At 33.5% G+C, this 16,220-nt stretch overlaps 1 protein-coding gene across 8 annotated transcripts in view; it reads right to left on the bottom strand.

Annotated features, from left to right (window-relative positions):
• Window positions 1-16,220, bottom strand: part of Tenm1 (teneurin transmembrane protein 1) — a 757,085-nt gene that overhangs the window by 531,943 nt on the left and 208,922 nt on the right. The gene's annotated exons all lie outside the window — the stretch shown is intronic.

Raw genomic sequence — 16,220 nt, forward strand, 5'->3', positions numbered from 1 at the left:
ATACATCACTAAAAAAATCCTTTCCCCACAGAATGCTGAGCTAGGAACCACTAAAATTCTCAGGACCAGTACAGAAATTAGCCGCCCTAGTTAGCACAGAGAAGTTTGAGAAGTTCGAGTGCCATGTCAGATGTCAAAGTCCTCTGTAAAAGTTAAAAGCCATATAAACATATTCTTATATTCCTTCTTCAAATGATCTTATAATCTTTTCCAGCCACTGCTATAACATTGTATGACAGTCCTTGTGGATACTATTTTTAAAAACCGTCTAAAATCAAGTAACTATGATTCTATTTTGCAGTGAAATTGACTCTTTTGATTTTCTTCTACTCTCTACCAAATGTACTTTCTAAGAAACACATAGCCATCTAGTTACTATACTCTGTCATGGGCATATCTCATTCTTTGAAATTCCTATTGCCTTTGTGGCAAGCACACAGAACATAGAAATCACTCAGTAAAGTTTTATGGACTGGCTTATATGTTTTAAATGCTACATCCTGCATTTGTAGTGTGAACAACGTTTTACAAGTTGAGGTGTTATTGCCCTAACCAAACCTAAGATTCCTGGAAGCAGTATTTTGCATTTTGTACCTTTTAATATCCCCTAAACTACTTAGCTTTATGCTGGGCATACATATAGTAAAAACTATTTAACTCCTACATTTATAAATCTCATCAATGGCCTTGCACAGATACCTACTTTGTTTTCTTTAATATCAGAGATGAGTATGCTCAGAGAGAAGACAGATTCAATATTATAAATGAACACATGTTAATGAGTCAATAACATTCTAATTTAATGCCATCTCGTGATTTCATACTTTGTCTATACGCTCACAACTTGTGCACTGAGTCACAGGCTCGACTGTTTATTGCCCACTCAGTAGTTCTACTTAGTTACCTAAAAGGTATCTCAAAAGTGGTTCATTCCAAACCAAGCTCATTACTACCCCTTCCCAGTCTTACTCCGTTCACAGTTCTCTCTCTCTCTCTCTCTCTCTCTCTCTCTCTCTCTCTCTCTCTCTCTGTAGATGACCACTCTGTTCTGTTTGCTCATGTGAGAGAAGATGAAACCATCTTTGACTTCTAGCTTTCACTTGTCATATACAATCCATCAGTAAACACTACTAGAGGTACATTTGGAAATATATCCAGAACCCAGACACATCTTTCCACTTTCTCAATAGTACACTAGTTCAAACAACTTTCCCAGACTCGATTATTATGACATTTTTGTACTTGATGTACTGCATATGTCATTGTCCCCTGATAGCACATTGTTTAACCTGTAGCCAGAATGAAAGTTTTAAAAGACAAGTCATTCATGGCTCTTCCTTTCTCAGAAACAACCATGAGGTTCTATTTCCTTAAAATATAAGTGAAGTATTTAAAATTATCTACAAAGGAACGATTTTAACAATGGCAAACTCATATTCTGATATTTCCCCCTAGCTCATGAACTGTAAGTATCTGGACCTTGCCATTCTTGAAAATACCATGCATATTTCTGCCTCTGGGACTTTGCAAGATCCCATTGATAAACAACCAAAAATGGTTCTGCTCAGCCTCCTTCTTGTAATTTAAAATAATTATCACCAAATGACGCTATATAGTTTACTTGTTTGTCTATTGTCTACCATCTATCTTTCTCCACTAAAATGTAAACTTCATGGTGGTAAACATTGTCTGTTCTATTCACTAGTATATACCTTCAAATAAGCACAATAGATGTTACAATGTAGGCATATGTTGTACATATTTTCAACAAATAGATAGGCAATTGTCACTCTTAAGAAGGTCTAACGATAATAAGCAAATGAATAAACCATAATTTCTACCTCCAAAAAATTCACAGCCTAATTCAAGCAATGAATAAATAATTCTAGTAAAAGGAAAATAAAAAGCTTCTTTCTTTGTCAATAAAGTAATGGTTGAACATGAAAGGGGAATGTTTTAGGAAAAGACTGTACATGGTTTAGTTCAGTTGTTCATCACCAAACCTGTACAGCAAACACTGAAATTTCATTGAGCACCTATGATATTAAGCAAGTTTACATTTCTCTTTAGATTCTCACTCCATGTTCTTCAGAAGGTGGGCAGTCATCTGAATTTTAGACACTGATTTGCTATAATCATGCAAATTGAGAACTATACCAACAGAGTTTAAGGGAAGTACTTATATTTGACTTTATTTCGGAAAATTAGACTTCAGTATAATTCATTTTAATGAATATACACAGTTCTTTGTTCACTGAAACAAGATCGGTTAGCAAGTTAAGACGGAGGGCCACTTCCACATAAGGCCACTGAGAATAAAAAATATCAGTGAAAGACTTCATAACTAAAAAGAACTCTAAAATGTTTTCCTTTATATGAATTGATATTCCTTTATCTTCTAATTACATTTTCCAACTCTTTATTTTCTCTTTCAAGATTTTGATTCACAGCCATCATCAGGCTTATGACTAGACTAATGTTCAGAATGGCCTGAGTAATGCTCCATCAGACTCAGTTAAGTATGAATTACATTTATCTTAACATGATAAAATAATGTTAAATATAAAAATTAAAAACTATTACTTGAATGCCAAATATCACATTTAATAACAATGATTTAGCTTGTTACAACCACTCCTATTTTTATGAACAGAAATCTAAAACTTCTAATTTGCATTAGTATATTTATTTGCAACCTATACATTCCAGAGAGAGAGAGAGAAAGAGAGAGACTGATTCATATAGCCATGATGAATTATTTCCAAAATCCTAATTGCAGCTATTTACAGTCACAAATCATCTAGGAATGTCACACCTATTCAAGATTACTGAGTGTCCTTGAAAGCAATCTTTTTTTTAAATCACAAAACCGGTAAAAGTTCTCTGACTACTCCACTGCAACACTGTGTCTTAAAATTTGTGTGAGTAGATATAGATGACCAGAGGAACATTCCAGGCCTCTTTTGGCACATGAGATAGAGGAATACAAAATTCAGTGTGCCTAATACACAGGGTGCACAACTTTTATATTTGTTAAAGCATCAAGAAGCAATATGTGAACTTACTGGCCAATAGTTTATTTTTGAAAATAAAAAAAATATTAACAGAAGATTAATATTTTACATCTAATAATATTCAAAAACACAATAATGTAGAAAAGATGCTTTCCCAAACACTACTTGGTTAGGGAGAGTTCATAAATGCTTAAATGACTTTTTCATTCAGTGTCCCACATGCTATCCTTTTTAAACATTATCATGACATAGTCAAGTTATGCAAAAATCAATTGTATGTATAATACTGTTTCCATCCAAAGAATTTTAAATTCTCTATAACTTTTATAATAGAGAAATTATAAAACAAAGCAAATGAATATGTTCAGCACATGCTTTAATGAAGCAAATTTAAAAAGATAGCAGTGATCTTTGCTACTGAAACAGATCCATTCAGATAGTTTATATAGAGTAAATTCAAATGTCACAACCCATTGTTTGCTTTTGTGCTTTTTGACTGTCTACTGGCTAATAAGATAAGGTCTACAGGATTTCAGAAGAGACCAATAGAGGTTTATGTTCATTTATTTAGTCACCATAAGTTTAAAGTGAGACAATGTGGATATGGGAATCATTGGCCTTAGCAAGAAAAAAAATTCCCAGTGAAGGGAATAAAAACACAGCAGTAGCTAATTCATACGGTTGTTAGCACGCTGCAGCACTCTCATAGTGCTTTTTACATGTTGACTATTTTAATTCTTATAGTGCCCTATGTGGTACATACTAATTTTAATACTGATTGTACAGATAAGACCATAGGACTGATCAGGTAAGTGTCTTCACAAGGCACACAGAGCTGTGATTTCAATTTCTACGACCTATCTCCAATAACCACAATTGTAACCATTATTCTGCATTGTCTTTTAGAAGAATATCTGTCAGTGGGACCCTAGATAAATAACCTGCTTTCTCTGAGAGCTGTAACTCTAAAACAAAGAGAATCAGTTATCTCTAGAAATCTCTTCTAGTTCTGAAACTGGGAGAAAACTTAGATTGATTTGTTGAAAATCTTGGCGGGCACGTTGAAAACTTTTTTCCTTTATTTGTTACCCCTTTCTTGTTTCACTCCTGTTCCCTTCTTTTTTCTAGCTCTCTCATACACATTTACTATATAGCAGTTGAACTAAACAAATGTTTTTTGGATTCTGTGAGTTTCTCTATGCAGTGGGACAATCTAGCTTCCGCTATGCTTTAACACCCCCTCTTCTCCTTCTTGTCCTTACCTTCCTTCTCCTTCTCCATCTCCTCCTTCATTTTGTTTTGTTTTGTTTTGGTACTGGGGATCAAACTCAAGACCGCATTCTTGCCAGAAAATACTTAATCCAGGCACTGAGCTAAATCTGGATGCTTCTTTTGCTTTGTTTTTGAGACATGGTTTCTCTTTGTAGTTCAGGCTGGCCTTGAACTCGCGGGAGTCTCCTGAGTGCAATTGCTAGTATTAAGGGTTGGCCATGTCTGGCTCCCTTTACTTTCTTTCCATGTCTCATCCTCAATTATGTCTATTGGCCTCTGAAAATGGAAATGTGCCCCTGGTTTCCCCTCAGTGCAGACAGACCGTGCCTACTGACTGTATCTGCTTATAAGTTGGAGCCTTTATGAAAATGTTCCATTCTACTTCAGAATAAAAAGGATTGTTTCATTGTCATCGTTTTGCTTTTGTTGTCGTTTACTAATTGTTTGCTTCTTGATTGTTCTGTTATTTTTTCTCTTTTAGATAAAAAATAAAAAAGGATACATTGAACACTGCTTAAGGAGAGCAAGCTTTTGCGGAACAGCATGTAGAGTGTATCAGCCCACACAGTGCTTAGGAATGGATAACCAAGAGGGGTCGGATGCACTCTTTGGAAATAGTGCAATATTTCCACCTCAGTAAAAATCTCGTACGTTAATGCAGATAGACTTATTCAGTAAACACTGGACTTAGGAAAGTCTCAGAAGGGAAACAAAATTCTAACTGATTTTTATCTTACTTTTCATCGTTTTTCTTGAGAAGAAACATTTAAAAAATGAAAAGCTCTGTGCAGGGTGACCACAAAAGTATCACAATCACTGGATTCTTCACAAAATTGAAGAATTTTTTTCCCATAATCTTACCAGCTAATTAGAGTGACTTCTGTCACTTTGGTGCATTTCCCTCTGGTCATAGCACACCTGTAACTGTGTTCATGTTGCTTAATGCGTTGAGATTTTATGTATGTTTCTGCACAATTTCTACAATCGTCATTTTTAGTGGGTATGTAGAGTGAATATATAATAATTTATTGGGTATTTATATTCTCCTGTTATTGGATATTTATATTCCCCATCTGCATTTATGAGCATTATAACTGAAGCTGTATAAAGATATTATTAACATCTTCAATAATTTTTATTTCCTTGGAGTCCAAGAAATTGAATTAATGAGCTAAAAGTTTTGAAATTTTTGTGGCTTTGGGGATTGCAAAAATATTCACTGCCATTAGCAATATGCATGAGCACTTGTCTTGCATAGTACACTTGTCAACTTTGAGTATCAATTTTAAATATATATTTAGATAAGTAAATTATTTGAATCTCAAGTTTGCATTTCTTTGCTGATAAATGAGGCTGCATATTTTTCTATATGTTTACTAGTTTAATTTCTTCTCTAGTTTAATTTCTTCTCTTCTGAAGTGTATATTTAGGGATTTTGTATATTTGCCTACTGGAAAATTCAGTGAGTTTTAAAAATATTAACCTGTGTTGGTGCAACACTACAAATAATTAAGCCCTTTATTGAATTTACTGAAATTACCCGTCACAGTCAGTTCCTTGTCATTTCTATTTTTTGTTATTTTAAATAAACATTAAAAGCAATATATTAGTTCAATTGTATCATGGAATTGCCTATTTTTGGTGTCATATAGCATTTTAATAAATGGATAAACAAACCATTATATTTTAAAATACAGGATGAGTATGTATATGCTCAGGGATCTTCTTATCTAGAAAATAAGGGCTTTTGAAGCAAAGTGTTTTATGTACGCAGCTTTTCTATAACATTTCTTAGTACATGTCTGAAATACATAATGATTAACAGATATTTTATTGTGCCAAGGAAGTAGCATATTGAAATGAAATTGTTTACTGCGTTAGTTTCTATGTTTGAGTTTAAGTTAATTGTACTGTTAGCATTTTTAAAATATTACATAGAAGAAATTAAGGTCCTTTCTGAAAAAAAAGTTCTCCTAACACTGATTGTATTCCTTTGTGAGCACAGCTGTTGTTGATACCCTCGGGGTACTTTTGCAGGCTTCTTGGGCCATTTTGAAAGAGAAAAAAAATGACAGCTGTGTAATTCTACAAATAAATAGTGATCACTTCACATCTCTTTCTGTACATTCTTGGTTTTTCGTTATCTTTTGGTCTTCATTATCTCTAGAATTTCAAGACTTTTATTGGGCATTGTGAGTTATTTGAGACAAGAGTTAGTTAACAAAAGCCTGTGGTGTCACTAAAATCCAGAAAGAAACCCTTACCTGCTTTTAAGAGATTGAACACTTATTCGAATTTCATATTCACCATTGGTGCTAAGGGAATCTTAACTTCGTCTCTTCTCTACAAGTTCAGACACACTCAAGTTTGGACACAGTGCTTAGGGACCGGCATTGTATATTGCGATTTTGAAGGCTCACTGAATATTTCACACTATGTCATTGGGTAAATGTGACAGCTTAGCGAATCCCAAAATGGAAGCCCACAATCTCATTGAGGAAGAAATCTATTTTTGTAATTGTGTAAATACCTAGCACATTTCTATCCCTCAGTAATTTAAAAATTATAATACATCTTTGAGTTGCAATGACATCTGTCTCTATTAAACCATCCCTTTTGGAACTCTAACAACCTCCTAAAGTAATTTCAAATTATTATTCTCTTATTACTTTTTCAATATCATTTGTGGAAGATTATGTAGATCATCTAAACACTTAATAGAGGCAACAATGTTCAGGAAAATTAAAGATAATTCAATATATAAAAGCTTTTTTACTCTTTAGAAAAGAACAATAGCTGCTTATTTCTGAGAGTAAACAATCATACTCAATTCGTTTTTCTTACAATGTAATCCATTGGGTGTTTGTAAATTTGATAGTAATTTTGTGATTAACATACTTTTCTAAAATGTAGCATCAAATTTAACACAGTATCTTGAAAGGCAATAAACTTCAAATACGGTATTATAGAGTTGGAGATATCACTTTGATCCATAGTTTAAAAGTAGTAAATGTTAAACAAAGCTCTCCATTGCCTTCCATCTTCAGCAACAGTTTAACAAAACTGGCACTTCATCACTAACCCTCTCAAGTTTCATATATAAAAATTGGAACTAATTAGAATTTTGGTGCTTACTACTAGAATCACAATATTAATTATGATACAGATTAGACTGAAAGGGAGCTAATCAAATTAACATATGCTACCAAAATGTATGTCCTTGAAGAAAAGAAAAAAATTATAGACCATTTAGCAACTTAATTGCAGAGACTGATACAGGGGTTAATAGTGATTGCCTGTATTTCTACCAAGTGCCTTTGCTCTGTGCACTAATAACTGTGTCAAAGGTGGTAGTTTAATATTAGGAAAAACCTTTTATAAGAGCACCGATGTATAAATTCTAGACTATGCTTTATGAAAAAGTAGTATATTTCCATTTCTTCATTGTAAAGTGCTGCAATACCTAATACCATTAATTCAATAAAACTTACGTAGCAGTCGTAGATAGCACGCAAAATAATTTTAATGGCAAGTTGAAATGAACAAATACCCAAACACAGACCATGGTGTGAATTCAAGTTGTCAACTTTCTTAAATACTATTTCTTCTATTAATAATTTCAATTAGTCATAATTATTTATAAAATATTTAAATCAGAAGTACAAGGACATGGAAGAATTTCTAGGTATTGTTTTAAGCAGTGTACATACATGATCACACTTAATCCTCAAAAATTTCAATGCGAGATAGTCTCATTTTCCAGATGAAGAAAAAGATGTTCACAGAAAATATGTAATTTCACTAAGACCATATAGCCTATAGACCTAGAGTTCAACTCCAATAGAACTAGAATTCAAATCCAACAAGTCCAGCTACAAAATTGTACTCTATTTGTTTTTCTTCTTTTCTATTTTTACAGCATTGGGATTTACACCCAAGGCCACCATACTGAGCTACATCGTCAGCCGTTTTTATTTTAGTTTTTGAATTTGAGAGTGTCTTGCTAAACTGCTAAATTATACAGGCTGCATTAGCACTTATGAATTCTCCCTCAGTCTTCCAGAATGTTGAGTCTGCACTCTTAATCTCTTTGCTATTCATATGAATCACTGAATTTCTGACGTAAGTTTCAAAGGAAACTACTGGAACCAGAGTAAACAACTCAGGAAAGTCTTTCAGTTGCAGCTAAGGAAGCTGAAAAACATTCATCTTGCTTGGATAACCAAGAAAGTAAGGTTCTTCAACAGGGAATGCAAGCATATGTCCAATAAAGAAAGAACATAGATCTGATTTCATTCACAGCATCTTAATGCTATGAGTAAACTAGGAAAAAATACCTATGTGTACATGGCTGTTCTGCAAGGTTATTAGATGTCAGACTGTAATATATTTCAATCTCCCTACTAAACTTTGCACTCAGACTAGATCCCTAGACTACATACACAGATTAGAAGTGGCTTGATGCAATTGAGTCAATGTGTGATCAGTTAGATACAGATCTATGTACCACTTTATCTCCAAGGAGGAATTTTTCTGAACTTTCTCTGAATTTCCAACAACAAATATTCAGTAAGAACATGACACAAATAGACTTAAAATTTCATTTCTGCTATTTCCTTTTCTAGTATCTAAATTTTTACAGTCACCACCTACTGGAATAAATGTAATTGCAGATAGGTTGCTGTCACAGAGAGAAAGGTTGACGTAATGTAGGAAAAAGGACATGGAACTTGCAGTCTGCAAGTCTGAATTAGTGTGCCTATTATATCATTTACTGCATAACAGTCAATAAGTCAGTTAGTTCACTTCCTTCCCTTTTGGAAGCTAAAGGCTGAGCATCCTTCCTCTCTCAGAGTGCTGACAGATGACTTTAACAGTATAAATGTGAACGTTCCATGTAAATTTTAAAATACTTTATACAATTACGATTATTAAAAATTTTATAGTTGCAATCACATCAAATCCAGGCCACGTATTGTTTTGAGAAAGTATCAGTTAGGAAGTCAACGTTTATATCAGATGGAATCACCAAATAAAATGAGTGATCTTGATGCTTTGTTTTCTTGTCAGTTTGCTTACAATATGTTTTTGCGTATCTTTATTAAAGTCTAAGTTTTATAACATACAATTCACCCATGTAAGTGTCAAATTCAGTGATTAAGTTTTCAGTTAAAGAAACTTTGCCATCATCCAGTTTCAAAACATTTTCATCAACTTGAGCCATTTATAGGAAAACAAACCTACCTCAAGATCCTAATTTTAAGTGAAATAAATCAGACACAGTTTACATATCACATGCCTTTTACAAGACACATATATTCTAAGAGACACTCAAAACATAAAAAACAGAAAAGCAGAACATAGATAATAGGAAGTTGGGGAATAGATCTTTTAGAAATGGGAAGGGTACCAAGAAGTGGCAAGAGTGTAAAGAGAGTGAGGGGAAGGAGGCAAAAAAATAACTGACATATGTAGCGACTCCCCATGAGGAATGCAGTCATTATGTTTTGCAAATATATACTAATAGAAGTAAAGTTTTGAAGAAATCATTTCCATCACACAATATCATTCCCACAATCACTAAGCAGCCATTTCTAAAATGCTTTCCCCCAAATCCTTGAGAATCATTAATAAGTTTCCTGCCTCAATGGATTTGCCTGTGCTGGACATTTTCTATACATGGAATCATACAACATGTAGAGTTTTGCTTGTCTTTTTTCACTATGCATTCACTTTGCACTTTAGGTTTATCTATATTGTAATGTGTATCAGTATTTCCTGACCTTTTCATTTCTAAAAATGATACTTTTCTCATATTGCTTTATTTTGTCCCTTTGACGTTTTTCCTGTGAGCCTCACGTTTTAAATATGCTAGAACAATTTTTGTCCCACGTGTTTCTGAAAGTCTGTTTATTTTTGTTTGATTTTCTCTCTCTCTCCTTCAGATGGAAAATTTCTATAGATGAGTTTTCAAGTTAACTGATAGTTTCTTTTTCCACCTTGATTCTGCATTTGAATCCCTCTGGGGAGTTTAATTTAAATTACTGCACATTTCATCTAGAAAATTTGAAGTTTGTTCTTTTCATAATTTCTACTTCCTTCTCATAATTTACTAGATTATTCATTTTGCCATACTTTCCATTATGTCTTTGTTAATGGTTCACATTATTATTTTGAACACACTGTTACTTACAATGGATGCTTTGAAGTCTTGTCCGTTTCCTATTGCAACAATTGGAAACACATTGAGACAGTTTATATTAACTGTTTTCTCTTGTTCATTATGAGTTTGAGTCATGCTTTCCTGTTTCTTTGCATATTTCATAATATTTTGTTGAAAGTCATACATTTTAGATAATATGTAGCAAGTGTGGATTTTGATTTTCCCCCCAAAATGTATTGTGATATTTTTGCTTCTTTATTAATTTGCTTGGCCTATCTGCAAAATGAATCACTCTACGATGTGTGGCTACTAATCTCTCTGGTCAATTTTTTACTATATAATTTTCTTAAGACCGGTTTCCCAAGGGTCCCTCTTTGTGTTCATAGAGATTTGTGGTTTATCAATGAATTTTTTGAGGCTGTTTTTAATCACCTCCAGCCTAGAAGGACTTTACACCAATGAATTTGTGTGTTAAAAATTCATTAAAGATTTATGTATTTTCAAATTTGTCACAACTTTTACTTTCAGCTGGGTTTTTTCATGTCTCCTCTGTTCACCATCTCAGGAATAACCGGCGGTATATAGCTGGCTTGGGTTCCCTCAGGTCCATACTGCCCACTGCAAATTGACTCAGCTTCAACCCAAAATATGCTTTTCATAATCCCAACCAGAGCTTCACATCAGCTAAACTGTTAAACCTCTACATTAGCCTAACTCTGAGAGTGTCATTTCTACCAAGAGTGCTAATTAACTACATGCACCTTTCCATCTCAAGTGAGCCATCTGCAACTGTGACAGTGAAGCTACATTTCTTAAAGCCTGTCCCTTGAAGCCATGGAAGAACATGGCATTTACCAATGCAGGGCTTGAAAGTGGGGAGATTGAGCAGCCATAAGCTAATACAGTTTAGATTCTCATTTTATTAGTAAAATCCCAAGAGTGTATTCAAATATAAATGTGTCTTGGATTACTGTAGACTTGTGGTAGGTTTCCAAAGTGCTAAAAGTGATGTTTTTGTCAATTTTTTGAGCTTTATAGCTACTTTTTGGAAGTGCACTTGTAGATCAATTCAATAGACCACAGCCGTTTCTTCCCAAATGAGTGATTTTTTTTGGTCAGCATTTCTTTAAAATGCTACCCATCAGAGATTGTTCTTTTGCTTAGAATTTTAAAAAACTTAGTGTGAGTAAAAGGACATAACATGTTTCATTAGCACGTCTATATTCATTATATATTGAAATGTTAATAAATTGTATATATTTGATTAATAAATATATTTGGCAAAATTAAGTTTCTTTTAATGTATTTCAATATGGCTTCTGGAAAATTTAAAACTATGTATGTCCTACATTGTATTAATAGTAGGCAAAGCTGATCTAGATATATTATAAAACTTAGAAGAATTACTATGTACAGGTAAAGAATAAAGGGATGCAAATGGAAAAATTTGGACTGTGAAAATATCTATAGGAAAAAAAATTGTATTCTTCAACAAATAAGTTTCCAAGGGAGAAAATTAGAGAGGGAAGGGAAATAAAAGGCTAAAGAGACACATTAACTAACTATAATATATGTATGTAATTTGGATTCTAATTTAAAACAATAAATGAAAAAAAGCTGAGCACGCACTTACGAAATAGGAAAATTTAGAAATATACACAGATTTCTGAAAATAAAATTTTGTTGTTCAAGTTTAAGAGGAAATATGATTTTTACAATTAAGGTAAAGACTTTATATCTTATAATAATGCACAAAATTTTATAGAGGAAATTATATGTTTCTCTGGATTTATTTCAAAACATTTTGAAGAGAAGAAATTAAGTACCCAATTGCCTAAGTAATGTACATGAAACAAAAATCCCCGTAGTTATATGATGGCAGTGTTAGGTTCCATCAATCATGCTTTACTTGTTAAATGTTTAAAATTTCAGATGATAAAATATTAAAACAGATTTAGACAGATTTTATTATGTAAGAAAATACTAGCTCACAATGCTAAAGAAAGAAATTAAAAACTGCAATTCACAGTTACAAATTTTAACAGTAGTTGCATGGGAAGAGCCAAGTAAATTTTTATTAAAATATGTACAATTAACATTTTAAAATTCTTCATCATAAAAATACCCCTTACACACACACACACACACACACACACACACACACACACACACACACTTATTATTTGGAAAAAAAAGATTAAAAGTAAACATATAAGACTATCTTTGTATTGTGCAATTATGAATGGATTTATCTTCTTTGTATTTTTGCCTTCCTATACTTTGGAAATACATTGTTTTTTATTACAAAACTAGGAATTACAAATTTTAAGATAAAAATTGAAATGTTTACTTTCCTTTCTGTCCTTTCTATCCATGACCCTATGAATGTGTGGCTATTCAGAGACAATATATTAACTGTACCTCACAATTTGCAAAACACTTCCGAATTTTTCAAACTTAAAAAAATCAGTTGATTAGTACATATGTTTAGTACATATGTTTACATTCCTTGTGAGTTGGTACATATGAACATCTGAATTCCTTTTATTCATCCTGTCTCCCTTCTCTCCTTCCCTCCTCCATTATCTCTTGATGCCCCCTTTTTGTTACCTGATTTCAATGCACAATGGGTACATACTCTGCGTGGAGCTGGTACCTGTACATAACACATCCTAGTTCCTTTCTTTCATCTCCTATCATTTCCTTCTCTTTCTCACCATCTTTTGGTCCCCTTCTCTAGAGAATGAGCTGTCTCCCTAGGTCCTGTTATCTATTATTTTACTCCTTACTGTTACTCTGAGTTTCTCATGTAACAAAATGTTGTCACCAAATAGTATTCTAATGCATATTCCTGTCGCTTCTTTGACATAATAAATCAAGATGATATTATTATTCTCACTTTTGGATAAAAAAGCACAGGCTTAGTTATTTGCCAAACATCACCTAGCAAGGCAGTAGCAGAACTTGGACAAGAGGGCAGGTTTCATTACTCCTGGTCCAGTGGTCTTTTCAGTATAATCATGTTGCTTCCCATGAAAAATCTCTCACTCAACGTACTATTCATTTACCAAAAACTAAGGTAAGCTCAACTGAATTCAAATTGCTTACATTAATAAAATATACTATTCATTTTATTTAACTGTACCCAAGATTCATGTGCAGGAAAATTCAGTCAGATGAAATAACAGGGAGGAAACAGTAGAATATGGTAACATATGGTATGCTTGCTGGTGAAATCAAAGGTATGTTTCATGCCAGCTTTTTGTCTGCAAAGCGTCTTTCATTTCACTAAGAGGTGCACCTCATGCCAGAAAATGCACAAACTCCCAGCCTTTTCTTTTAAAACCTGAATCCATGAGAGCATAGATTTGGCATGACTTGATGGAACATTGAATGCAATATGTTTGACCCATTTATGGGTACAAACTCATCTTATTATTGTAGATAAGTACTAAAGTTGTCACCTGGATTTCCTATCAATCTAGGGAAATATAAAGGAGTCTTGGTCTTAAACACGAGTAGAGGGTATTTGTTTTTAATTTCAGAGAATGAAAATAACTGCTGAAAAGAAAACAAAAACTAAAATAGGAAACAATTGAGAATGCTAAAGGTATAAGGCAAAAGCAACTAAATTCTTCTTTGTAGAAAAAATTTTATTCTTTTTGTCTTGGGAGTTATAAATAAACCAACAGACCCTAGCTCAGGCCAAACCAGCTATTCTTTGCAATCAAGTCTTCTTCTTAAGAATGTCTTAGTTACTTTTTACTCGTTGTTGAAACAAAATATCTGATGCCCAAAGCTGGGAAAGGAAAGGTTTATTTCTTCCAGTTTGTGGATGTTTAGGTCCATACTCTGTTGGTTCCAAGGCAGGCTGGCATGGTGGCTGCAAACAGCAAGGCAGAAACCAGCAAGAGAGAGACACATCTTCCTCCTGCCATTACATTGTATGCTGGCTCCGTGCCTAGATGAGTGTAGCCTGACACCATCAATCCAAGCTGTGGACAATGAACCAATCACAAATACACAATGCAAACGCATGAGGCCTGGGGCCCATGAAATAAACAATGACATAGACCAAGGAAAGGAGCTGATACAGAACTAGGCAGCAGAGTGAACTGGAAGAAATCTCTATATATTAAGAGCTCACAGTTTTTACTTTGATATTAAAGAAAATCTTGGCTATCAGCTGAGTAAAAATTCCCAGGGAAAATACCAACAAAGTCCTTAAATATTTCTATGGCAGAAAAATGAGATGCAACACATAGGAGAAAGCATTTGGGTTAGAGAGAGAGAAACAGATGTATTCTACCACCAGTTTCTCTGTTTACTTAAACTCATGTTTCTTCATGTATAAAATTAGAATAACAATATCTACCTCACAAGTTGGAATAACAAGTAACAAAAACTTATGTATACACCATACAGGTATACATACAATGTAGAAAAAAATGAAAAAAATATAATGAAAATTACCAACCCAAACTTGACCAATATGCACAATAAAGCCTCCCTAAATTGCATTGCTTAAAACGGAAAAAATCTGATAAAAGGACAATGTATGCAAGGAGTCCTAAGAATGTCTGAAGCACACAGTCACCTAAAGGATATGGATACATTACCATTAATAAAAATTAAATAATAAGAAAACATCTTAAAAATAATTTTCAATTCTCATAGGTTATAACCAAAAGCAGTAGATAAACTTTTGTGTTGAAATAACTGAAATAATTGCTTTCTCAAATATGAATACAGAGAGGAGAGAGAGGCAAAGATAGAGACAGACAGAGAAAGAGAGAGGAAGAGGGAGGGAGAGAGAGGGAGAGAGAGAGAGAGAGAGAGAGAGAGAGAGAGAGAGAGAGAGAGAGAAAGAATGAGAGTCTTTTCCATTTCTTCTTCAGAATCCCAGTGGCTTCTTGGTGGTACTAGACTGAAAGAAAACACCTACGGTACTATGGCACCTACCCATCACGCACATTCCATACCTACTGAACTCCTTCATCAAAGGTTACTTACTTGATCCATCTGTGTCCCTAAGTTTCATGTTTTTTTATAGAGATCTAACTGTCAAAAATTTTATTTAGACTGATTAATGACTAAATGGAACTAAACTTGTTATCTCTGTTAGGAGGTAATTTTTATAGAGGTCATTTAGAAACTCAATGTCTTTGATTTAATATATTAATTTTAGTTTTGAAAATGTTAGGCTGTATAGTAGATTATTACGGGGGATAGCTTGTGACTGTCAATCACTTTAGTTTTTGCTTCCTAAGTCAAGCTACAACTGATTTTATGGGGTTGACTTCTTAACAAGTCTAATTTTTCAACCATCTGGGTAGCGAGCTTACCTAAAAAATTATGGAATATTTTCTGTGGATTTAATATTACATGAGAAGAAGTAAGTTCATTCCTAGATGGAATGTAGCACTGAGGAGTTTTTTTCCTGCTCAACAATCATTTGTAGGTAGCTTGACGTATGAATTAGCACTGCTGAATATGTGAAAAATTGGAATTTCCTTACATTGTAGTACTCATAACGTTAAAATTTCTCTATAGGATTCAGTGATACAAAGCTAAATATCATTCTTCGTCCTCGTAATGTTGCAGAAGTGCGAGAGAAAATCCAGGATTCAAGTTACTGAAAAGAAATTGATATTCTAGAATGTTCTCTTTTAACTCAGTCTTATTTCTCATGTCTTTCAAATATTAAAGGTTAAAATGCTCACAGTAAATGGTTCTTACCCTTTTTTTATTCAACAAAGCACGTGAATTAC

Source organism: Cavia porcellus, unplaced genomic scaffold, assembly GCF_034190915.1.
Source record: "Cavia porcellus strain 051 isolate PalLab524CR breed Dunkin Hartley unplaced genomic scaffold, mCavPor4.1 scaffold_3, whole genome shotgun sequence".
In the NCBI taxonomy this organism is placed as follows: domain Eukaryota; kingdom Metazoa; phylum Chordata; class Mammalia; order Rodentia; family Caviidae; genus Cavia; species Cavia porcellus.